We start from the raw sequence: 25,885 nt of genomic DNA, 5'->3' as shown, positions 1-25,885 counted from the left end.
AAAAGGGTTCCTGGAACAGGCCACCTACCTAGTAAACTAAGACAAAATAAATAAATAAATACACAAACATACAGACAAACAAACCAATGTTACAGTATATATTGTGGTGATTGTAAGGGAGGGTTATACCTGTCTAGGTGTAGTGTACAATGTGAGTCATCTGCAGATAATGTTAATGCATTATTTGTGAGTGTGGCAGTGTGGGATGAATTTGGGTGGCCAGATGCACAATCCAGAGGCATGCATGAAGTAGCCTTGTATTCCACATTCCTCTGTGAAATTACTGTGAGTGAGGTGTTCATATACCTTTTATAACCCCACCCTGAGCGAATGTTCACATGAGTAAATGCTTTTTACTACTGTAAAAAAGCAAATGCTCATATGAGCAAATGTTCTGTTAAATGGATTTTTCAGCTTGCAGCTTTTTCCACTGGGTAATTTTGCAGTGGGTTAAAGGAATTTTCCCTTTCCCTGCTGTTGTATGATCTCAGGGTTATTATATATAACTAGCAGAGTGTGTTGGTGTGATGGGGTAGATGGCTTGCCCCTCTGCAAAAAAAAATTTTCTTTTTTGTGATGTTCGATCATTCTACAGTTGGATGCAAAATGATCATTTTGTCTGTATGAGTGTTACAGTTTGCTGATACACTCAACTTAAAAAATAAGGCAAGTGTATGTGTGCAGTAGTATTAGCAGTAATAGTAGCCAGAGAGTTGGGGGGGCTACAAGTTTGCAGATCCACTTGCTTTTGCAACAAGCACACATAAGCTGTCTGCTTCAAGGGTCACTGAAGGGGAGTTTTATTCCATGACTTTTGTATAATTTTTAGTCTCTCCTTCCAAAATCTGTACCAAGGCAGTTCAGGTCCAGCTTGTGCAAGTTCTTCTGTTTTAGGGGAAGGATGGCCTCTACACATAACAATGTAGGAAGATGCATGTGGTTATTAGTGGGTGATTGCATTTAACTCATGTGGCATGTTCTGATGTAGGCCCAAGCCTACATGAGGAATGTAAACACATACTCTCTGGGTTTCTATACTGGTTGAGTACGCTGTGGTGCTTAATGCACTGTACTTCACATGAACAGTGTACATCACTAACATGGCGTTTGTTGAACAGTGTTAGTCATATCCTCTGCTTTGCCTGTAAAACGTCCACAGTCATAGAGAGTAAGAAGATGCATGTCACCACACTTGCAACCTTCTAAAGTATACATGGAGACAGTGTGCTTGTCTTGTTGGCCCTTGGACATACCAAAAACATGAGCTGTACCAGATATAGTCATCTGTGCACAAGGGTTCTTGCTCAGGGTGATGTTAAATGCCCCACCTTGTGTTAATGCGGCACCCAGAAACACACCATGCATGCTTTTGCCAGAAAGATGGCAGCCCTACATGTGGAGAGTTTTCAATCATTTCAGTAATGTAACTGGTTTCTTGTCAATGCTAAATAGTTTTATTTGTTGCTGATTGTGGGTATCTCATGTATGACCTGTCAACAGCTTACACGCATATTTCTTTAAAATATTTCTTGAGGTAGCCATTTGAACTGCCAGGAACCACTAGAGCAAGTCCCTAAACACAGAGACTGAATCACCAAGAAAACAAACACATATACTAAGTCTAAGATAGCAATTTCTCAAAATATTCCCTTTTCTCTGCTTTACAGTGATCCTGGAGTTGGTATATATAAGTTTGGGAGGTGTGAGGGTGCAGTTTTTTCTCCCCTGCAAAAAGAAGTTTAAAGGAAAAGGGCAATTTTCAAGATATCCTCTTCTGCAGTTTTGGTCTTTATTTTTTGGTTTGTTGGCCCTTGACATTAAGTATTAGCCATTGCCATGGCTCACTGCACTTCTTCTCATCTTGCATTATCATCTCCTGCAGTTGGCTCAACCACAGGCTTCTCGTCAGGCACCTCCTCCTTCACAGGCTCCTCCCCTGCATCTAGATCCACTACAGGCTCCTCTTCAGGCACCTTCTCCTTCACAGGCTCCTCCCCTGCATCTAGCTCCACCACAGGCTCTTCATCAGGCACCTCCTCCCTCACAGGCTCCTCCCTACAGCAGCTTCACCACATTATGATTGTCTTAAAAAGGCTATAAGAAAAATCATAGTTATAGAGTAAGACTTGAATTTCTTCCTTCTTCATGATGTTTGTTCAGTCCATTATTGGATAAAAATGTTGTTAACAAAATCCTAAAATGCACATTTTGTATCCCAATTCAAATATCAATGCAATTTAAATATATGTCAGTATTTTCATATAGTCATAATTTAATGTTCAGAGTGAAGGTAAGCCATCTCTGTTGGTACAGAAAGGATGAAGCCCTAACTGTGAGACATGTGGCTTGAGTTTGAATAGCAGCTTAGACACCTTCTGGAGCTGGTACTGTGGAAGAAAGGTATGACACTTCTCTCTTTTGAAGGACAGGACATGTGGCTAGGCAAATATTCCAGTGGTAGCATCTCAGTGGAGATCAGAGGTCACGTGGTTTCAGGGAGATAGGGCATTCTTATAGAGTTATTTCATCTGTAGAAGCAAGTGACATGCCCTACCCAGTTGGCTCCTCACATGCTGATCCTTGAGGCAGTATAGGACATGCAGTGGAGTTAGGGACCCAATGTACGAAAATCCCAAATGACTCCTGGTGGCCACATAAATGATGCCTTTTCTTCTCCACATTTGGTCCTATGAAAGGCCATGAATGACACAACTGTTCAAAACAAGAAGAGTTGATTAGCAAGCAGACAGAGGACAAAAAGAGCAAACAGCAAGTTTATATTTGAAGGTAATATTCCATGAATTAGTGTTCTCACATGCAATTTCTTAATAACAGTCAAACTGGGTTACAATTTACCTGCAGTGTGAATAAATGTGAATTATGTTCTACAGGTGCAACTTAATCAAATATTATTGTAGAAAGTGACTCATAGGAAAGAAAATTACATCTTTCAGTACTTTTCTGCATTAATTATGTTATCATCTTCAAAATTACTAGTTATGTTACCTTATAACTGTTTTTATAGTTTGTATACTATATTCTGGACAAGGTGACCCTGAGTTGTAGTACTGTAAATAGTTACACTCAAACAGTATTCAACAGAAATGTTGTGTGTGCCAGGTCTTTGTGTCATTTGTGATCAAAGAATTGCCACATAATTCAGTCTTCTTTTTAAGCTCGAGATTGTGGTACCTCTTTTCTCTGAGATACAATGATTTTGTAGTTTGTATATTTAAACTGCTCTAACCACCATTAAGTGCACGTCATTAGTGTGGAATGGTACTGGATCCCAGAAACCTACTTTTATTTAAGGGTCTGCTGTAGTTTACAACTCTCAAACCCCACCACAGCTGCTCTCTTCCTTCATTTATTAGATACAAATATACATTCCAGCGGAACCATAGCTGGTTTATCTGTCACTCAGTCTATGCCATTCTTCAATCTGGCTCAGGACTCTGCTGCTCTGAAACTTTGATTGCTACAATGTAACACATTTCTTGCTACAGTTAAAATAACTGCATATGCAGTATCAGTATTCATCTCTAAATGGAGGCACTGTACTACCTCACCACCACCAGCTGCTAATCATGGCCCTAACTCCTTGCACCTGGGGCAGATGCCCCCTTTGCCACTCCCCAGCTAAACTCCCCATTACAGTGTATTTCTCCCACAAAACCACTAACTCTGTCAAATAATTTAGCCTGTGAATTTTCCTACAAAATAGAAGTAACCTACTCAGTCCCAACAAATAACAGCCTGAGTTCTTCTCCAAAATTTAAATTAAAATTAAGTTACTTATCCGCACTACCCTTACCTATGCACTTCTTCATCTAATACTTGAAGCACTGGCCATTACAGAAGTTCAAACAATGTTTCCCTTCTTTTGCCAACCTCTTACCACTTGTGATCTCAGACAGTGTAAAAAATACTTGATGCTAACAGGTTCATAGGTAGGTACTAGGCTATTACCCCTAGGGCCTATATAAGTCTAGCCAAGAAGGTACCCTGGTTTTCACCACCCAAGAAAATTATTTTCCTGTGCTCCTGTCAAGCAGAGCCACAGAGGTGATCCCCGGGGTGAATTTCCTATTTCCCATCTAATCATCAATATTTTTCTTGAAGAGTGCTAATGAGGATCTTTGTTTGATATAGATAGGTAGTATGTTCCAGAGTATGGGAAGTTTCTGGGACAGGAATCTATCCCTCCAGCATATTCTGTTTATTGTAGTGACAAGTATTAGGTCCCTAGAGTGTGTAGCTTGGAGGGATTGGGATTTCTTTAAGTGGAGCATATCCAACAGCTCTGGGTTTGATATAGCTTTGTATGTTAGGCAGAGATCGCCTTTGAGTAGGTGATATGTGACAGAGTAAAGCTGGAGTTTTTTGAGACGGTCTAAATAGGCCATCTGTTTGAGACCAGTAATACTCTTTGTGAGGTATTTCTGCAGCCTTCCAGTTTTTATAGATGTCTTGTGAGGTACATACCAAAAGGGGCATTGCACTCTATAATGGGTCTAATGAGTGATGAGTAGAGGGGAACAATAACCTCTTTTTTCCTGGATGAGAAACCTTTTGTGATGAGGTGTGTCACATAGAAGGATTTCCTGACTACTGTGGCGATGTGATTATCAAAGGAGAGACTGCTGTCCACCTGTGTCCCAAGGTCTCTTATCACACTTTTGGTGTTAAGTAGACTACCACCTATGTAGTAGTTCATGGGTACAGAGTTTTTACCAAAGGGGATGACAATGTACTTTCTGGCATTGAGCTTGAAGCCATGGCTTTGACACCAGGCATCTGTCTCAGTGAGGCCCTTTTGTAGGATGTCCACATCGTTAGGAGTTTTGATTATGGCTCCTAGTTTGCAGTCATCTGTGAACTTCACTAGCCAAAGACCTTCTGTGTTAGCCTGTATTTCAGAGACGTAGATACCAAACAGGAGAGGACCCAGGATTGAACCCTGTGGTACTCCACTTTTCACTGGTCTCAAGTCAGATTTGGAGTCTGCTACTTTCACAGTGTGGGTTCTGTCAGTGAGCCAGTTGGCAACCCATCTTGTGACATAGGGATTTAAATGATAATGAACTCCTATGCAACACAAATAACTCTGTCTGCAAGATTTGCAAATATACCCATAATTTGGGAGCACCCCACTCACCAAAAACCAAGCACGGTGAGCATCATGCACTCACACCTTCACCCTCACCTGACATTCTCAATAAAATGACCTTAAATATTACAAGCTGAAGCCTTTAAAATATCTGTACAAAAAGCCTACTAGAACTAGAAAAAGTACATCTCAGGGGAAATTCCCCAGTTCATTTCCTTCATAGACACCTACCCTATTAAGTCACTAACATTCAGATTGTTGCTTCCAGTCTTGTAGTTCTAAACGCTCAACTAATAAAAATGTCTTAGCAATTGGTGACTCAGCTGTCAGACATACAGAATCTGAACTCATAATGCTGGACAGGGATTGCATTACAGTCAGTTGTTTTTTGGGGGCCAGGACCTCTGATATTCGAAGGGCTCTAAACAGCCTTTTTTAAGGCAAATATGACTACACCATGGTGGTGGTACATGTGGGGGTGAATGACCTGGGATGCAGAACTCTGATGGACGTACATAGAGACATGACAGAACTTTCCATGCATGCCACAAATGTTGGTAAGAGTCTGGGAATGAAATCCTTGCTTCACCAATAATGATGCATAGGTACAAAGACATGATAAGTGGCTTCAACAATTGGTTGAGTAATTTTTGTCATTTTAAGTGGAACCAGTATGTCTCAGCTTCATACTCCAACTTCCTTTGCAAGGAATGGCCAACACCTCTCATTTAAAAGCTTCTTCATACTAGCTAACATCTTTGCTGCTGCCATAGTGCATTTTTTAGGTTGTTGTTGTGTCTTTTGGCTTATCCTGGTTAGGGGTCGCCTCAGCGGAACTCCTGTCCGCTAATGTTTGGTAGTGGATTTTTACATGCCGAGTTACCAGCCCTGACGCACAACCTTCAATGAAGGCCCACCCATTCATGCATGCCTCCACACAGAAGACGCTCTAGCTGAGAATCGAACACGACAATGTCTTGCTGTGAGGTGACAATGCAACTGCAGCACCACTACTGTGGATTATAGTGCATTTTTAGGTGCATTTTTTAGGTAGAATTCACTTAAAGGACATTCCAGTGTTGCTAATTCACTCCCCTCCCAATTTGGACCAATGCCAGAAGTTTCAACAAAAAGTTGTTTGTTCTTCAGGCTCTCCTGTATCTAGAATATGTCCATGTTTGTGTAATCACTGAGCCCTAGCTAAAATGTAATGAAACAACTCCCTCCATGCCTGGGTTTTGCATCTACCATGCCTTGAGGGGTTATCCTACTGGTGAATGAAGCTTGACCTCTGAAGCTTAGACTGTCCGAGTTTCAACTTGATGGTGATCTGACTTCCTCCTAGGAAATCACTGTTAGTGAGTCGGGCAAGTTGTGATTCCCTTTTTGGGGGGGTAATCTCCTTCTTCAACTAAGTGTGACCTCAGAGTATGTATATATCTCCACTGGATGTCCTTAACTTTTCCTCATGAAACAATCATAATGGGTGACTTTAAGGCTGATTGGTTCACTTGCAACTCAAAAAACCCCACTAACTTCATCAGCCTGCATGGCTTTACACATTTAATAACAACCAGAGTAGGCAAAACCTCCAAAAGGCAAACTATTCAAGACTGGATCTTAACTAACAAACCATCCCATGCTCATCAATCAGGCTGTGTTCCTGACAGCATCAGTGACCACCTCCCAACCTGCCTACTTAGGCAATGTATTAGTCCCCCCAAAAATACTATCTACCGACAGATGCATCGCAAAAAAAGAGTATAACGCTCAAACCTTCATCTCCTCCCTGCAACTCTATCACTGGACTCCAGTTAAAACCTTACCCCTAGATGCTGCCATAGACTACTTCAACACCACTTCTCTCAGCATACTAAACAAACTAGCAACATGTAGACCTATAGGAACAAAATGAAATTATGCCCTATGGCTAATAAAGGAAAGTAAACTGCTACTTAAACTCGGAGAAAAAGCCCGGGTTCATTGGCACAAGAACAAAACTCAAGTCAACCATGAATCTTACCATCAACTTAGAAACAAAGCCAAAAAGCAGATTAAACAAGACAAAAAACTACTACAGTGATATTCAGCAAAAACACCAGAACAATCCACAAAAGTCCTGGTCAGCAATTGAAAAACTCCTCCAGCTTGGTCAACCATTGACACCAACCCCATCAACCACAGATAATATAGATAGTACTGCAACACATACTTTACTGAATCCATAATATCACTTTAAAAAAACAACAGCTCTACACCACTAACAATCCCTTTAGCACCCATTGCAGCTAACTATACCTTCTCCTTTAACCTTGTTCAAACTAATACCATAAAGAAATCGCTCAGCAAACTTATACCTACAACCATGGCAGCTGACAACTTACCGACAGAATATCTTAAACTAGCAGCTGATGCCATCTCCTATCCTGTCTCCATTCTCATTAATTCCTCTGTCCCAGAATGCCGTGTTCAACTTATTTAGAAATGTTCATACATCATCGCACTACACAAAGGAGGTAACTCAGCTGAACTCTCCAATTATATACCTATAGGTATTTTATTATCACTAGCCAAAATATTAGAAAAATGGATTCACACTCAACTCTTGTACTGTCTCTTATCTAACAATCCACTATCGGGCACACAGCATGGATTCTGTCCCAACCATAGCACCAGTACTGCCCTTCTATGTTTTACTAATACCATTAACCAAAATAGAAAGGAAGACAAACTAGTATCTTCCATCTTCCTGGATCTGTCCAAAGCTTTTGACACCATCTCCCACTAGAAACTTCTAATTGAACTCTCTGACCTAAAACTCAGCCACTCTTCTCTTGCAGAGTTCCAAGGCTACCCAACGGGTCACCAACAAGCTGTTAAATGGCAACAAGATCTCTCCTCTATTACCTGTTACCATGGGGGCTCATCAGAGCTCAATTATAGGTCCCCTTCTCTTCAGTATTTTTACTAATAAACGTCTCACTGCTACCCAGCTTGTCTCTGTTGTCCAGTAGGCAGATGATTTTACCCTTAAGTGCTGCTCCTACCCAAAGCAACTTAAAGATACAACACAACAGTCCTTCTCTGCTGTGGAGTCCTGGCTGTAAAACTCACAACTGATTCTTAACCCAAACAAATCCTAACTTATGTTCTTTCGACCCACTAAAGCCATAGATCCTCCACCTTTATTTCATATCAATTCCTCTAGTAATACCATTATAACCACAGCATCCCAAACAAAACTTCTAGGTGTTGTAATTGACAATAATATGAAATTTGAGAAATCTATCTCAAACTATCAAGAAGGTACATATAAAACTAGGAACACTATACAAGAAGGAAACCATTTCTAATCAACACTACAAAACAGGCAATTGCCTTAACTCACCTTCTCTCTAGTCTTCTATATGCCCCCCCCAAAAAAAAAAAATATTACCAATCTAAAGAAAACAAATCTAGGAAAACTAGATGCCTATCACAACAAAACAGCCAAATTTGGTACAAATTCCCCACACAGATCCTACAACTGCTCGGCTCTGCAACAACTCAACTGGTTAGAATTAACCCATTACTTAACTTATACCTAACTCACCATGGCCCACAGACTGACACTCCAACCTGAAAAAACCCTGCCATCCAAAATCTACTATAGCCATATCCCAAATCCTACATTCCTCTATTCCAGCAACAGTGCTGTAGACTTTCTTTACTCACTCCATATTGCCAAAATGTGGAACACAATTCCTCAAACTATCAGAACTACCATTAACCCTGCACACTTCAATAAAATACCCAAGAGCCACTTGTTTAACAATTGGATGTGCCCCTATGATAGCCCTGGCTAAGTCACCCCCCCCCCACACTAACTACCCTAATATTATCCCCTCCCTACCCAACCCTTGTGCTCTTATTCTTTACTCTTTTAATATCTTTTCCTCTCTACACTAATTTGTCTTCTACATCATTTCTCCTCTTTCTTTTTCCCTACATTTACTCCACCATCTCCCGTTTAATACCTTTCTTTTTCCCTACATTTACCCCACCATTTCCTGTTTAATACCTTTCTTTTTCCTACATTTACCCCACCATCTCCTGTTTAATACCTTTCTTTTTCCTACATTTACCCCACCATCTCCCGTTTAATACCTTTCTTTTCCCCTACATTTACCCCACCATCTCCCATTTAATACCTTCCTTTTTCTCTTCTGTCACATCCTCGTTAAATATGTTCTTCAGGTGCATATTCTATTGTAAGATTGTATTAATGGCTGTATTTATAAAAATGTTCTCTATCCATTATTGTTAATCTAATGATACTCATGAGGTATCTAATTGGCACTGTAACTAGTTCTGTAATCTTTGCATCTGTGTAATTTTGCTTTTGTCTATGGAACTTTTCTCCCCAGGGCCCCTCTGAAAATGGGCTCATGCCCATTCGGACTTTTCCAGTAAACACATTGAGAGTAATGAGGCTTGCCCTCCACATTGAGAAGTCCAGGGGGGCCTGCCCCCTGCAAAACACTTAAAAATGTTTTTGGCAAGATGTTACTGTGAAAGCAGTTCCAGGATTCCAATCCTCAATGCATTTGACTTCATCCACTCATAGTAGAAATGCTTTCAGGCCTGATAATTGCAGTGGCATTTTCATCATACCACTTCCAGATAAATTCCCAGAGACTGAATAAATCAATATCATCATAATTTAGGTAAACAAACTACTTATGGCAAGCTACAGGATACCCTCCATATTTTCGGAAGATCATACCAGATTTCTGAAAGTATTTGAAGATTACTGTATTAACAAGAACTCCATTACTTTTGGAGATTTTAACTATTCTGCAATTAACTGGACCACCTATTCCTCCAAAATCTGGTATTCAAAGAAGTTGTTGAACTTAATTAAGAAAATGCCCCAGTACAGATAGTTAATAAACTAACTAGAAGACATAATATACATAATATTCTGATCTGGTCCCCACAACCTTAGCCTTTACATCTACTTTACTCTGGTCTCTTTTTCTACGGTTAAGTGAGACTGTAAGAAACCAAGTTCTTTGAATTTAAGGATTTCAGATGAACAAATCCCATACAACTATATACAACGTTTCAAAATTCACCCCTGACAACACCAGCTCAGATGCTGACACAGCAGTTCACCTTAAAAAAGGATCTCTAAGGCCATTTACAGAAATATATAGAAGTCCCCCCGAGAGCAAAATGTAATGGGAAGCTCAAAAACAACCCCCCCACACACACACACCCCCACACACATACACACCCACACACACAGTCTAAGGAGATAAACTTTACAACAAGAGAAACAAAATCCTTAAAAGTATTCATAACAAGATAATATAAACATATTATCAGGGAACTGAAAATACTGTCAGTACTAGTAAGGCAACCCATGAACCTAGCTTCTGAAGCTAAAGATAATGACAAATCCATCTTTAGGTACATTAGAAAGTTGACACAGTACCCAATAAAGCTCAGACCTTATGGTAAATGAGACCATCCACTCAGACCTAGCATACATCACTAATATATTGGTAAACAAGTTTACTGCGAACTTTACCAGTAGTTCATCTATCCACACTCACCGTATCCCAGAATCCCTTAAATTCCATTTATCACCAAGGAGCATACTGATGCTATCAAACACCAAAAATATGTCTTCCATGGGGCCTGGCAACATACCAGGTTGTTTAATAAATAACCGCAAGCATGCTGTTGCCCAACTTCTCCTCAGGTTGCTTAACCAAGCTTAGCTGTAAAAATAAAAAAATAAAATAAAAATTATGGTGCACCACATTGGTGATGCCCTTCTAGCAGGGTGGTCCTAAAAATGGCCGCAGTAACTATAGACCAGTCAAACTTAGAAGTTGAGCTGCAATGCAAAGGAACATATCATAACGGATCTCATCAATTATGGTATCGAAATATCTCATTAGTTTAAACCCTCAACAGTTCAGCTTTGTCAAAAAAAGCTCCTGCATACTAAATTTAGTTAATGTCTTTGAGAGGGTTGTTATGCCTCTACCCTAGCCCAGTAATCAAGGAGGCTCAATCCTCACCACTAACACCAGTGAGGGACATGCACATATTAATTGTTTGGCAATGGTGGGATAGCCACATCACATGTTAATTGATTGATAGTGGTGAGTTAGCCACATCACATATTAAGTGGTTGACAGTGGTGGGATGTCCACATCACATATTAATTGTAAATGCCCAAAGCTGAAGGTAGCTGGAATAAAGATGACAAGTCCACCAACGTGTAAAATCCACAGTTGTAATGAATAAAAGTGAGCACTTTCGCAATGCTCAACATTGCTTCATCAGACAAACAACAATCAGCTTCTACTTAAATATACATTACAAATTCAAATCAGCCAATCATGTGCAAATAGTTCAGGGTGATTATATGGTATCTATGATAATGAACTGTTTGCACATGATTGGCTGATTTGAATTTGTAATGTATATTTAAGTAGAAGCTGATTGTTGTTTGTCTGATGAAGCAATGTTAAGCATTGTGAAAGTGTTCACTTTTATTCACTAAAACTGTGGATTTTACACATTGGTGGACTTGTCATCTTTATTCCAGCTACCTTCAGCTTTGGGCATTTACTATTTTTTCTACGTTGTTTTATACCTCACTTCTGGGTTCATTTGTATTTGTTTGGGAAGATTCATAATTCACATATTAATTGTTTGGCAGTGGGGAGATGGCCACATCACATATTAATTGGTTGATAGTGGTGGGATAGCCACATCACGTATTCATTGGCTTGTAGTGGTGTGGATATTGAATTCCTGTAGCTTGTGTACAGTGATCACTGAAAGTGCCTGTACTCTTAATCAGTCACGCAGTGAACATTCAGAGTTCATATCACAATTCCTTTATTTTTTTTTTAGCTTAGTTAGTCAGGGAGAGCAGGCAAGCATGTCAGCAGAGGAGTATGGCAAGCTGACAAGGAGCCATTTGGCTGAAACGTGCCAGGCTAAATTACTGGTGCATGAAAACCTGACTAAAGCAGACATGATTGCAGCTTTAGTCACAGCTATAGCACAGAACAGCAACCAAGAGGACAATTAGACTGGCCTCGGAGATGTACAACTCTCAGAAAATGGACGGCTTAACCTTGCCACAGAGGACATAAAAATACATCTGGAGTTAAAGAGACTCGAGCTAGAGGCCAAACATTTGGAAACAGAGGCAGCAGAGAGACCAAGGCATCTAGAGACTGAGGAAAATATGCATCTGCTAAATCTGCAATCTGAGGAGAAGGAGAGGCAGAGGCATAATGAAAAGGAGATGCTGCCTCTTCGCCAGAGTCATGGCGGTAATGGGGAAGGGAGTAACTGAACTCCAGAAGCAACAAAGGTGAGTAAATGTTTTCCACAATTTACAGAGGGGGATAATTTTGATAGTTTCATTTGTATATTTGAGAGGGTATGTAAACAGTATGATGTTGACCAAGGGCTCTGTGTACAGTTCCTGACCCCTTTACTCCATGGTAAAGCTGTAACTCTTCTTTCCAAACTGTCTGATACTAGCTGTTTAAATTATAATGTTGCAAAGAACTGTTTGCTCAATTTTTTAAGTTAATACCCGAAGCTTAAAGGAAAAAGCTTTGTGACCATAGACACAAGGCAGATGAAAGTGTGTGAGAATATGTTGCTGAACTAAGCACTTATTTTCATAGATGGGTAAGTGGATGTCAGGTCACCACTTTTGAAGGGCTGTCAGACATTTTCATAAGGGAACAAGCCCTTAGCACTTTGCCTGAGGACATGAGGATCTGGTTAGCTGATAGACAATGCCTTACTGTAGATGAGTTGGGGAAGAAGGGAGACCTATACCTAGCAAGCAGGGCATCACTGCACAGGAAAGGGACACCCAGGGCTGTTCATGGGTCCAAGGGAACCCATGGCAGGCAGCCCAGACTGCCCCAACAGAATCTGCCAGTAGCAGGGGAAGCCACTAGTCCAGGTACACATCCAGGACCTAGGGTTATGTTTTGAATGCAATCAGTGGGGCCATATATTATATAGATATTCACGGAAGCAATGTGGGGAACAAAAGGTGAGAAAGTCAGTAAGAGGGAATGACAAAATGCCAACAGTAGGTTGTCTTGAGACAACAAGGGTACCAAACTACCATCGGTGCAGATGTCCTGATAGGGAAGGATTTTGATAATGCAGTACCATGTGTTCATGCAGTCACATGCAGTCAGGCTTGGAGACAAGCATGTGGGTCTGGTAGCCTGGGGGAGACCCAGACAGACCACATATTTGCAGCCAGGACTAGTGAGGTGGTTACTTCAGGGAGGGACCTACCCTATAGCAGTGAGACTGAAGATGAGCCACAGCTGCTTGTGAGTACTGATGTTCCCTTGGGCAGAGTGACTGCAAGGGTAGAGGTGAGTAGTAGTACCCAGGCTGACAGTGAGGCACCGCTGTCAGAGGATACTAGATTTCCTATGGAAGGGGAGCTGGGAAGGGTTACAAAGAGAGAGCTGAGACAGGCTCAGCTCTCAGACCCTACATTGCGAGGCCTGAGGGAGGTGGCTAGTGAGGTACCTGATTCTCAAGCGAAGGAGGAATCTGTATACTGGGACAAAGGATTACTGTATAGAGAGTAGACCCCTGAGAGAGGGCTAGAGTGTGAGAGAGTACAGCAGTTGGTAGTACTTAGAGCCTACCATCTGGCATTTCTAGCCATAGCCCATGATATTCCCTTTGCAGGTCATATGGGTATAAAGCGTACCAAGAGACGTATTATGCAGAACGTCTATTGGCCTGGGATTTCCAGAAATATAACAAGGTACTGCAGGACCAGTGAGCAGTGCAAAAAGGTAGGCAAGGCAGGAGACAAGGTGAGAGCTCCTTTGATGCCTTTGCCTGTGATTGAGGAGCCATTTCAGAGCATCGCTATGGATATTGTGGAGCCTCTGAGTACCCCAAGTTCCACAGGGAAAAAGTATTTCCTAGTGATAGTAGATTATGCCACCAGATACCCTGAGGCAGTGTCTCTTTCCTCCATTGAGGCAGAAAAGATGGCAAATGTTTTGTTAGAGATTTTCAGCAGGGTAGGTTTCCCAAAAGAAATACTGACTGACAGAGATGCCAAATCATGTCAGACCTGCTGGCTTCTCTGTGAAAGTACTGTGGGATGAAGCACCTAAAAACCACCCCCTTCCATCACCAGACTAATGGTCTTGTTGAGAGGTTAAACTCTGCACTCAAGACCATGCTACAGGCATTTGCAGACCAGTTTAAGAGGGACTGGGGCAAATATTTGCCCCATCTGTTGTTTGCTTACAAAGAGGTTCCCCAAGAATCCACAGGTTTGTCACCCTTTGAGTTGCTGTATGGGCATAGGGTGAGGGGACCTCTAGATTTAATTCGAGATGAGTGGGAGGGTGAGTATGAATTCCACAAGGAGTCTGTTGTGATATATGTTCTAAACCTCAGGACAAGATTCAGGGAACTCTTGGGCTTGGCCCAGAGGAACCTGGCAGAAGCCCAAGAGCAGAAAAAGGTTTGGTATGACAGGAATGCTCGAGCTAGAGAGTGTGCTGTAGGGCAGCAGGTAATGGTTCTCATTCCTGTCAAGCACAACAAGCTGCAGGCAGCTTGAGAGAGGCCCTACAAGGCGGTAAGGAAGATCAGTGATCTTAACTATATGGTAGAACTGCTAGGCAGGAGTCAGGGGCATAAATTGTACCATGTTAACATGATGAAACTTTAGCATGATAGGGAGGCCCTTGTACTGAGTATTTGCAATGGACTGCAGGAGGAGTCTGAGGGAGATCTGGTGACTGATCTCCTCAATGAGACTCAGACTGACACCTTAGTGGAAGGGGTAGCAATTTCCCAGCAGCTATCTCCTACCCAAGTTTGAGATATTCAAGCAGTATTACAGGAGTTTGGGGACATGTTCAGTGGGAAAGCAGAGTGCACCCACCTGGTGCAGCACCATGTGGATGCAGGACCCCAAAGGGCTATTATTATTTTATTTTATTTATTTAACATTTGTTTACCAGAAATGTCTGACTGGACACAAGCCCTTTTTCAGCGGAGGCCAAGGGAGAAAAGCTCCACTTACAACACAGATACAAGTAGAATATAATCAACACAGCAAAAACACAATTACGTATACAATATGGGACACGACATTATTAAAACATAGTACTAGATATCATTTATATAATTTGTGTTATATGTACAATTAGTAAGCATGACACTCATATAATATCAGCATAAAGAACATGCTGGATTAGTCAGAAGCCATACATGGACATGTCCAGTTTTTGGATAGGTGAATTTTTAGTAAAGCTTTAAATTGCGGTGAGGTTGTGGTGGATGTTATACTAGGAGGTAAATTATTCCAGATCTTAGCTATACAGTTGGAGAAGAGGGATTCCACAGCCTGATTATTGGAAATGGAGACTTTTATCAGGGATTTATTATTAGATCATAAAGTTCTGGTACTGGAGTATGGTTGTAGTAGATTTTGCAGGGCAGGTATCTTTTCTTTCTCGTAGAGTAATTTATGGGTCATGCATTGTTAGTTGTAAAGTAGGAGTTGAGGAAACTCTAACCAGCTAACTTACCTGAGTGATATACAGTGATGTGATCTGGAGTTTGAGTTGGCTGCAAATCTTATAATTTTATTATAACGTTTCAAGTTTTGTGAGGTCAGATTTCCTAAGGTTGGTAAGAATCAGTGATGCATACAGAAGGGTTGAGATTAAGTGTGTTTGAGCTACGGTGGCTTTACTGTTGTTTATGAAGTAAAGTTTATTCCTCTACAGAGTACCTAGTTTATTTTTGTGAACTTTTTTTACAGTTTGAGCTATGTGGATGTCAAATCTCATGTTATTGTCTATTTCGACACCTAGCAGCTTCATATGGACAGTGGGTGAAATTATGGTTTTGTTGACAGATTTGATAGTGAATGAGGAGGGTACTGTTGTAGCTTTGGTAGGATGAAATAGCATAAATTTTGTTTTATTGGGGTTCAGGATGAGGTGGGAGTTAGCCAGTTTTTGATTGCGAGAAATGAGTTTTGGGTGAGCACTTGTAATTCTTGAATAGTAGAGGCAGTGCAAATTACTGTGGAGTTGTCTGTGTACTGAATTAGGGATGCCCATGGGACTGAGGTGTGGAGGTTATTATTTATTTATTTATGTACTGACATTGTTAACCAGGTTGGTCCAAATGGGCTTGAGACCCATTTTCAGTGGAGACCTGAGGAGAAAAGCTCCATTAATAGACTTTAACAGTACATTACAATGTTAACAATTTTTGAGTTAATGCAGATATATGAGACAGAAGAGATTAACATAAGTTGTCATACAGGAAAAGGTCTATGTACAGAGTAGAAAGCCTACATAAAGCAAAATCACACATAATATTTTACATGGAGAAAGCATACATAACGCAAAATCACATATAATATTTTACACCACACATAATATTTTACATGGAGAGTATATTAATGTACAAAGTTACAAAGGTGTGGAGGTTATTTGTGAATAATGAGAAAAGGAGGGGACCTAGTATAGAGCCCTGGGGGACACCTATGGTGACAGGTAAAAGGGGTGATAGATATCGTTGCCATTGTACTGCTTGCTGTCGTCCAGTCAAATAGTCTTAGAACCAGTTAAGTGAAGATTGGGAAATGTTTAGCAAAGAAAGGGTGGTAAGGAGCTTGCTGTGGGAGACCATATTGAAGGTTTTCAATATAGCTAAGAAAATAGAGGATACCTATTTGTGATTATTTCTGTGTTGATTTATTGTGTTGGCAAAAGATAACAGGGCAGTGGTTGTACTGTAGTTTGGTCGGAAACCATGTTGTGACTGAGTTAATAGGTTCTTTAATTGTAGGTAGTGCATGAGCTGTGTATGGACAATTCTCTCTAATATTTTGGGCAGAAGGGATAAGATAGCAACATGTCAATTGTTGGCTAGGACAGTACAATTACCTGTTTTGTGGAGTGGGATTATGTGGGGAGTTTTCAATAAGGTTGGGATTTTGTGTTCCACTATGGATCTGTTTATGAGTATTGAAACTGGGTATGCTATCACTTCAGCTGCTATTTTTAGATATTGGGGTGGCAGATTGTCTGCGGCTAGAGTAGTAGGTTTCAGTTTAGCAAGCATTTTTGTTATTGGTTTAGTTGAGACTGGTTAAATAGAGAAGGTGGTTTCAGCTTTATTAGGATTTGGACTGTCTAGGATTGTAGAGCTTGGCTGTTTTCTGGATAGGACTGTCATTGATTCGGTAAAGTATTTATTGAATTGGGTAGCTATGTTGCCTGTATTATTTGAGATAGTGGGTTGTGGGGTAGTTGTTTTACCTGGTTGAAGTATGTTTTTTATTGCTGACCAGAATTTTTGAGGATTTCTATGGTGTTTAGTTTGGATCTCGGTATAGTATTTTGTTTTATCTTGCTTGATTTGTTTCTTAGCTTTGTTTCTGAGCTCTTGGTAGTTTTGTTTGGTGGGATTGGATTTAGTTTTGTACCACTGATTCCATGCTTTATCTCTTGCAACTAATACAGACCTTGTTTCTTTCTTTAGCCATGGGGTGTAATTAGATTTTACACATATGGTTCTGATAGGAGCATGAGTGTTTAGAATCGAGAGGAAGTTTTTATTGAAATGGTGGATAGCATCTTCTGGGGGAAGATGTTTCAGTGGTAGCCAGTTGAAGTGGATTAGAAGTTGATAACGTTTTTGGGGTTAAATTATTTTGTGCTTCTTATTTGTTTGCAAATTATTTGTTTCTTTGAGTTGATTCATTATCTGATAATGTAGGTTGGGAGATGATCAGTTAGGCAGTCTGGGAGATGGCCAGACTAGAGAATGTGAAGTGGTTTGTTAGTTAATATCCAGTCTAGTATGGATTGTTTATTGGACATTTTACTAATCCTGGTCGGGGTTTGTATGAGCTGAGTAAAGCTATACAGATTAATGTGATTAGTGGGATTTTGGGAGTTACTAGCTATCCATTCTATATTAAAGTCTCCTGGGATAATAGTTTCTTGGGATAGGGATTTGTCAGCCCAGCTTAGTATGTTTTCTCATATAAGGGAATTTTTACCAGGAGGGATGTAGGTTCCAATTAGATTAATATATTTGTTTGAGTTCAGGATAAATTTGGCAAGTAATACTTCTGGATTGTCAAAAGATGGGATGTCTTGTTTGGAAGCTTCTAATGTTAGATGACTTTTCTATAGAAAAGCAACACCACCACCCTTTTCCCTGATCTGTCAAGCTGCAGGATATTATACCCTGGAGGGAGCTACTAATTACTGGATGTGACAGGTTTAAGCTAGGTTGCAGTGAGTAGGCCTATATCTGGGGAGTATACTGCCAGATTGACATGTAGGTCCTAAATTTTGTTGTTAATAATTCTAATATTAAGACTTAGAATTAGAAGGTCAGATTTGCTCCGAGTGGGGATTGTTGAACATTGTGTCTGTTTGAAATATGTAGTAGTAGAACAGTGGGGATTTATATGTGGGCCAGGGTTGGGATGAATGTCACCACTGAAAACTAAGTTGGAGGTTATAGAGATCAGAGTTTTTATGAATTTAAGTAGTTGCCTATCGTATTTTATAGAAGGAGTAGTTGTGGTAGCATGAGGAAGTAGGGAATAGCGAGTGAAATGTTGAATATTTATGTTAAAGATGGATGGTGATATAGTGATGTTACGAGTTATATGAGTTAAATTAATATGTGCAGAGGTAGTGTCATGAGACTGGCTGTTAAATGGTAGGAGTAGTGGGCTGCCACAATTAGTAATGAAAGTGTAACAAGGTGTGTCAGTAATCTATTAATAATTAGGACAATAGAATTGGATAGCTTCATTATTGCAGTTAAATGTATATTGTTAGAAATAAGTTATATTTTGACTATGTGGTTAAAATGAGTTTTATGTGGGAGGTATAAATATCTACACTGTATATAGTGAGGTTGAGTAATAAGTAAGGCAGGCTCTCTCAGGCCCCTTATAGGGTGCCTGAGAGAGTCAAACAGACTTTGAGGGAGGAGATACAGGAAATGATGGCACTAGGGGTAATTCAGGAGTCCAGTAGTCCCTGAGCCTCCCCACTGGTGCTGATACCAAAGAAGGATGGCAGCACTAGGTTCTTTGTGGACTACAGGAAATTAGTCACACAGAGTCAGATGCTTACCCCATGCCTAGGACAGATGAAGCCCAAGAGCAGCTGGCTGGGGCTATGTATCCTACCACCATTGATCTTACCAAGGGTTACTGGCAGGTTCCCTTGACGCACAGTGCTAGACAGAAGGCAGCTTTTGTGACTCCTTTTGGCTTGTATGAGTTCATGAACATGTCCTTTGGGATGACAAATGCCCCAGTGACTTTCCAGAGGCTGGTAGAGCATATCCTAGTTGGAGATTTTGCCCTTGTTTATCTAGTTGATATTGTCATCTACAGCCATTCTTGGTAAGAGCAACTTCAGCATGTCAGGGAGGTGCTGGGCAGACTGCACAGGGTATGATTGACCATTAAGCCCAACAAATGTCAGATGGGTATGGCAGAGGTCTCCTACCTGGGACATAGAGAGGGGAATTGTAAGATCAGATCAGAACCTGTCAAAGTGGAAGCCATTTAGACATGGCCTGCAGCTATTACCAAAAAGCAGGTGAGGGCATTTTTAGTGACAGCAGGGTACTACAGAAAGTTTGACTCCAATTATAGTACCATAGCTGCTCCCCTCAAAGACCTGACAAGGAAAAACAAGCCAGATAAGGTCGTGTGGACCCCAGCACGTGAGCAGGCATTGCAGAAGCTTAAAGGAGCTTTTGGAGGACCCCCTGTGTTAGCCAGTCCAGATTGCAACAAAGAATTTGTTGTGCAGGTGGATGCTTCAAACCATGGGGTGGGGGTTGTACTTAACCAGATTTCTTCAAAGGGAGAAGAACACTCAGTGGTTTATCTCAGGTGTAGGCTCCAACCCAGGGAGGAATGCTATGCAGCTGTAGAAAAGGAATGTCTAACCATAGTGTTGGCACTGCAGAAACTTCAGCTTTATCTGTATGGAAGGAAATTCACTGTAGTTACAGACCACAATCCCTTAACATGGCTACATTGAGCCAGGCAACAAAATACTAAGTTACTAAGGTGGAGCCTAGGGTTGCAGGCATATGATACGACAGTGCAACACTGCAGTGGGGTTAGCAATGCCAACACAGATGGGCTCTCAAGACAGGGAATGGGGTAAGGTATTCCCAGATAGGCTCAACCCTCTCAAGCAAGGTTTCTCAAGGGTCACTTGAAAAACTAGCTTGAGTTTTCAAGGGGGGGGGGTGTGAAGGCTGCCAGCCCAGCAGCTAGAGTTTTGTAAATATTTCTTTGTCATTTGTGAATAGTAATATGATCTGTATGTTTGACTTAGAAATGTAAGAAAACTATATGTTCTGTGCTGAGCTTCAAGATTATAACCACATTGCACCCTGCTGGAAAATAGCAGAAATGTGTATAAACTGCATGCCTATGCAAATTTATGTGTTGATAGTAAAGGCTGGAATATACAGAGTTAACTTGCAAACTCTAAGAAAATAAGTAAAGAGTTTTATGATATGCTATGAAGTTAGTTTATCTCAGCTAAGAGACAGAATATCTGCAGCTAGAAACTCTTTCTAATGTCTGGAAACAGAAATAATTACAGGTTTCCAAGGTAAAAGTTTCACAATTTCCAGTTCCAGGCAAGTGTCAAAGAGGTAAGTGTCACCTTCTAAGAGATAAGCATTCTTGACACTGAGGTGTTATATTGTAAGGTCCTGTTGGGCTGGAAACTAAAAGCAGAGTTGACAAGAATGATGTAATCTGAGATGACTCAGCAGAAATGTTTGTTAGTAATTTAAGAACTATCTCAGAGAGAAAGTCTGTGCATTTTGTATCTTGTCTTGGATCTGAACACATCCATTCAGCACTTTTCATCTGTATTTGCTTGCTCTATATAGTATTACTCTTAGAGACATATAGGAATATAGCAAGATTAGTCTAGATGTTTTCTGTATTTATGTGAAACTGTCCTGTAATGTTGTTTTAAAATGTTTCCTGTGATTCTGAACTGTATTGTCACTGTGTTGAGTTATTGACAATTGTCTTGTGCTTTTATTATTTATTATTAAATATATTTAAACATTTTAATTGTGGCTGGTTTTGTGTTCAGATATTTAAGCTCTATGAGTACTTGCATGTATTTGGTGACACTGTATAGGCCACTCCTAAATATCTTTAGTCTTGGACACACTTACCATTTGGATAATAACATTACACAGTGGAATTGGTCACCCTTTGGGAAGGGTCTTAAGCAGCTGATAAGAGTGGCTGGTGACAGCTGGTACTACCATATAGTCTGGGCAGAAGGGGGCATAACTAGTGAACCTGTGCCAGCCTTCCCCCAGAGTGTCTTTGTGTTTGTATGTAAATTAAATCTCAAAGTGTGTGTGTGTGTGTGTGTGTGTGTGTGTGTGTGTGTGTGTGTGTGTGTGTGTGTGTGCATGTGCGTGAGCTACTTGGCAGGGACATAAAGCACTGTTTGGACAGAGAGGTTGGTGGAGGTTTTGGCTTGACCACTCGGCTGAGATCTTTACCCTATAGCTGTTCCAGTGGGGAGTCTTATTGGGGATCTGGAGAAAGAGGGAGAAACCAGACCCAGACTGACTGTGATCTCTGTGTGCTCTTAAGGAAAATTATACTTTACTGTGTGTGTACTTGTCATCCTCCCAATGTGCATGTCCCTCACTGGTGTTAGTGGTGAGTATTGAGGCTCCTTGATTACTGGGCCAGTGCAGGGGCATCACAAGGGTCATGCAGGATGTTGACAGCAGTCATGCTATTCATATGATATATCTTGACCTAGCAAAGTAGTTGACACCATACCCCATGTAGGCATTGTAAGTAAGCTAAAGTCTTTAAATATAGATCCTTATGTTGTAAGACAGGTAGAAAATTAGCTAAAAGGTAGAATCTACATATCTTGTGTGGCAGGTGTGTCATCTGAAAATATTAACGTGACCAGTGGAGTCCTCCAGGGCTCTGTATGGGAACTTCTTCTTTTTAGCATTTACTTCTCTGCTCTTCAAACTGAAAACCAGTACTTCTGGTTAACTATGTTTGCAAAATATTTTAAGCTAGGTGTTATTGCCAAGAACCCCTTTGACACCTATACCTTCCACAAAGAATATACCTTAATTAATACCTGTTGTACTGAAAATGAGCTCAAGCTAAACAGACTAAAGTCTAATAACATTTCATTTGGCAATCTCTGTCTACTCCCATATATTGTACAGACAATAATCCACTACTAAGAGAAAATGTAGTTAATGACTTGGGCACCTAGGTTGACAGTTCCCTCTATTTCGATCATTATGTGTCAACATTTCTCAGAAAATTATTCTGCTTTGTACAACTAATAGCCATGGGTATATCATATAAATGTAAGGATGTCGTTGTTCTCTTATATTTAACAGTGATTAGATACATTTGTATGGTATGATATCCCTCTCAGGCTGTACCTCAAAATATGAACTAACAAGTGAAGCCCCCATAGGTTCTGAACTTAAGAAGATTTCAGGCTTAAAGATGCCACACTACCAAGAGAGGCTAGAAGCTCTTATCTCTTTTTTTAGTTTCTTACAGAGTCTTAAGGAGTACCTTGTCCTTCACCTGTTGTGCCATTAGAGACCCTATTGTCCTTGATCTCCTGTATATCTTCAACTTTAATAGGTTAACAAACACTAGAACCAGGGAATGAAATCTTCATCATCTGATAAACAGGACATGATATAGAGTTAGATTCATTATGCAGTTCCTCTCATCTCTGGAATGTTTCCTCTGTAGTTTAAACAGCACAATACATTTTGCAGTCTTCAAGTAGAACCTAGATGACTCTCAAATTTACCCTGGGACTAACTGGCCTACCCTCTTTGAAAAAGAGGGGAAAGTGTTAATAGTAACCCAAGTAAATTACCTTGAAACTGTCATGAATTATATGATATGTGTTAATTGACAATCACTGTATTAGAAGTAAATCTTTGTTGTCCTAGTTTATGGACACATTTAAATGTGGCTTATGCACTCTCTGTCTTTTATGATTCAAGATCCACCATTTAATCCTAGAAAAAAAAATGTCTTTAAGAGAAGCAAAATGTTACGTGTTATTTGAAGAATGCTTTATAAATGTTACTGTACCCATTTTTAATAGTTTATTTACTGGAAACCAAGTAAAGGGTAAAAAAATATAAGTGATATCCTAGACAAGATGAAATAGTGAGGTGATGGACTAAGCATCAAGATATTTAAACTAACTGCAAAACACAGAATGACATTTACATTTTTTATCTTTGATGAAATTAAATTTCTAAGAAGGAAGAGAAGATGTCATAAATAAATTATTAAAGGAATCACATTATGACATTTCACTGTGATGTTTTTTATAGGAGTGGTTCAAATTAATTGGTTCACAGGTTCATATGTGTGTACTAGGCTAATGGCCCTGGAGCCTTTACAAGCCTAGCCCATAGAAGTGCCCTGGCATTGTGCTGCCTGACATTAGTTCCCAGTGTCTCTACCAAGTAGAGCCACTGGAGTGATCCCTGGGGTGAACTTTCTATTACCCATCAACTCATCAAGATTTCTCTTGAAGAGGGACAGCAAGGTGCTCTACTTGACATGTATGGGAAGTCTATTTCATAGCATGGGTAGTCTCTGGGTGAGGAACATGTCCCTCCAACAAGTTCTGTTGATTGTAGTAATGAGGTTGAGGTCTCTGGAGCATGTGGTGCGGAGGGATTGGGATTTCTTTAGATTTAGCATTTCTAACAGAGCTGGGTCAGACATGACTGTAAGTCAGGCAAAGATTGCCTCAAAGTAGGCGATATGAGACAGAGATTAGCTGGAGTCTTTTGAGTCTGTCTGTGTAGAACATGTGTTTAATGCCTAGGATCCTCTTTGTGAGGTACTTCTGTGGCCTCTTCAGCTGTTGCAGGTGTCTAGTGAGGCGCATGCCAAATGGGGCATTGTACTCAATGAATAGTCTAATGAGGGAAGAGTAGAGAGAGATGGTCACCTCTTTCTTCCTGGATGCAAAACCCTTAGTAATGAGATGTGCCACTTAGAAGGACTTTCTGACCACAGTGGCAATGTGGTGGTCGAAGGAAAGGTTGCTGTGAACCTGCGTTCCCAGATCTCTTATAACACCTTCAGTGTTCAGTGGGGTCCCATCAATGTGGTAATTAGTGGGAACTGAGTTTTTACTAAAGGGGATGATGGCACATTTTTTGGCATTAAGCTTAAGGCCATGGTTTAGACACCAGTCATTGGTCTCAGTGAGGCCTTTCTGTAGGAGGTCTGCATCACTTGGGGAGTTAATAATTGCTTCCAGCTTGCAGTCATCTACAAACTTGGTCAGCCAGAGTCTCTTTGTGTTGGCCTGGACTTCTGACAAGTAGATGCTGAACAGGAGAGGAACCAGGACTGATCCCTGTGGGACTCCACTCATGACTGGTCAGCAGTCTGACTTGGAGTCTACTACTTTCACACTGTGTGTTCTATCTGTTAGCCAATTTGCAACCCATCTAGTGATATAGGGGTTGATGCCTAGTTTGATGAGTTTATCAATAATTCCTGAGCGAGCAATGGTATCAAAGGCCTTGGCCAGATTGAGGTAGGCTGTATGCAGTGCCTTACCTTTATCCTCACCCCTGGTGACTGACTCAAAAAAGTCAACCAGGTTGAGCAGGCACGATCTTCCTTTCACAAAGCCAAATTGCGTGGGGTCTAGAGTTTGGAGATTTCCTATATCTTTGTTAATCAGGTCCACGGTGATGTGCTCCATAGCTTTACATATCAGACTCATCAGACTAATGGGGCAATAATTCCCAGGGGCTGTAAGTTGCTCCTTCTTTATGGAGAGGGATGAATGTAGCAGTGCGCCATTCGGTAGGGGCAACGCCTAAGGTGAGGCTGTGACTGAACAGGGCACACCGATGTGGTGCCAGTTCGCTTTGTAGTTCATGTAGAACACAGCCAGGGATATTATCGGGTCCCATGGAAGCTGTATTCTTGGCCTTGGACAATGCAGCTTTAACCTGTGCTGCAGTAATGCTGGGTGCCTGCCATTCTTCTGGTATTGTGATTGGTCTTTGGGGGGGGGTAAAGGTGGCACTGAATCTGTCGGCCAGTATGTTGGCAACATCTGTTGCCTCAGTATAGGAGGTACCGTTGTGCAGTAACTCAGAGCAAATCTGGGTATTGCCATGCAGGTTCTTGATATAACTATAGAAGGCTTTGTGATTGTTTTTAGCATCTGATGCAATTCTGCCTTCATAGCTGGCTTTATAGAATTTGATGAGGGATCTCAACTTTTTGTTGAGGCTAATAAGGGAGTTTTTCCAGTCTTGGGACTTCACCTTTTTCTGCAACAGTTTCTTCCTTCTGTTGTAGAGTTTATTAATTAAGGGGACCACCAGATTGGCTTTCTTTTTGGAGGAGAGCATCTTGGTTCTGTTGGGTATGTTTAGTTCCCTGCATTTATATACATGTTCATACAGTGCATTGGTGTATGATCTGGTAGTCGTGCAGCTATCTTCTATTGACATGGGTGCCATGAAGTTAGCCACCTCTGTTTTTAGGAGTCCAAAGTCAGCTTTGGAGAAGTTTTTCAAGGTGGTTACCTTTACGGGGGGTGTGGGCGAGATGGGGATTTCCATGGTGATTAGTTT

Source organism: Protopterus annectens, chromosome 6.part0 (genome assembly GCF_019279795.1).
Source record: "Protopterus annectens isolate FY-2018-M chromosome 6.part0, PAN1.0, whole genome shotgun sequence".
Classification (NCBI taxonomy): domain Eukaryota; kingdom Metazoa; phylum Chordata; order Ceratodontiformes; family Protopteridae; genus Protopterus; species Protopterus annectens.
This window is presented reverse-complemented; position numbering follows the sequence as displayed.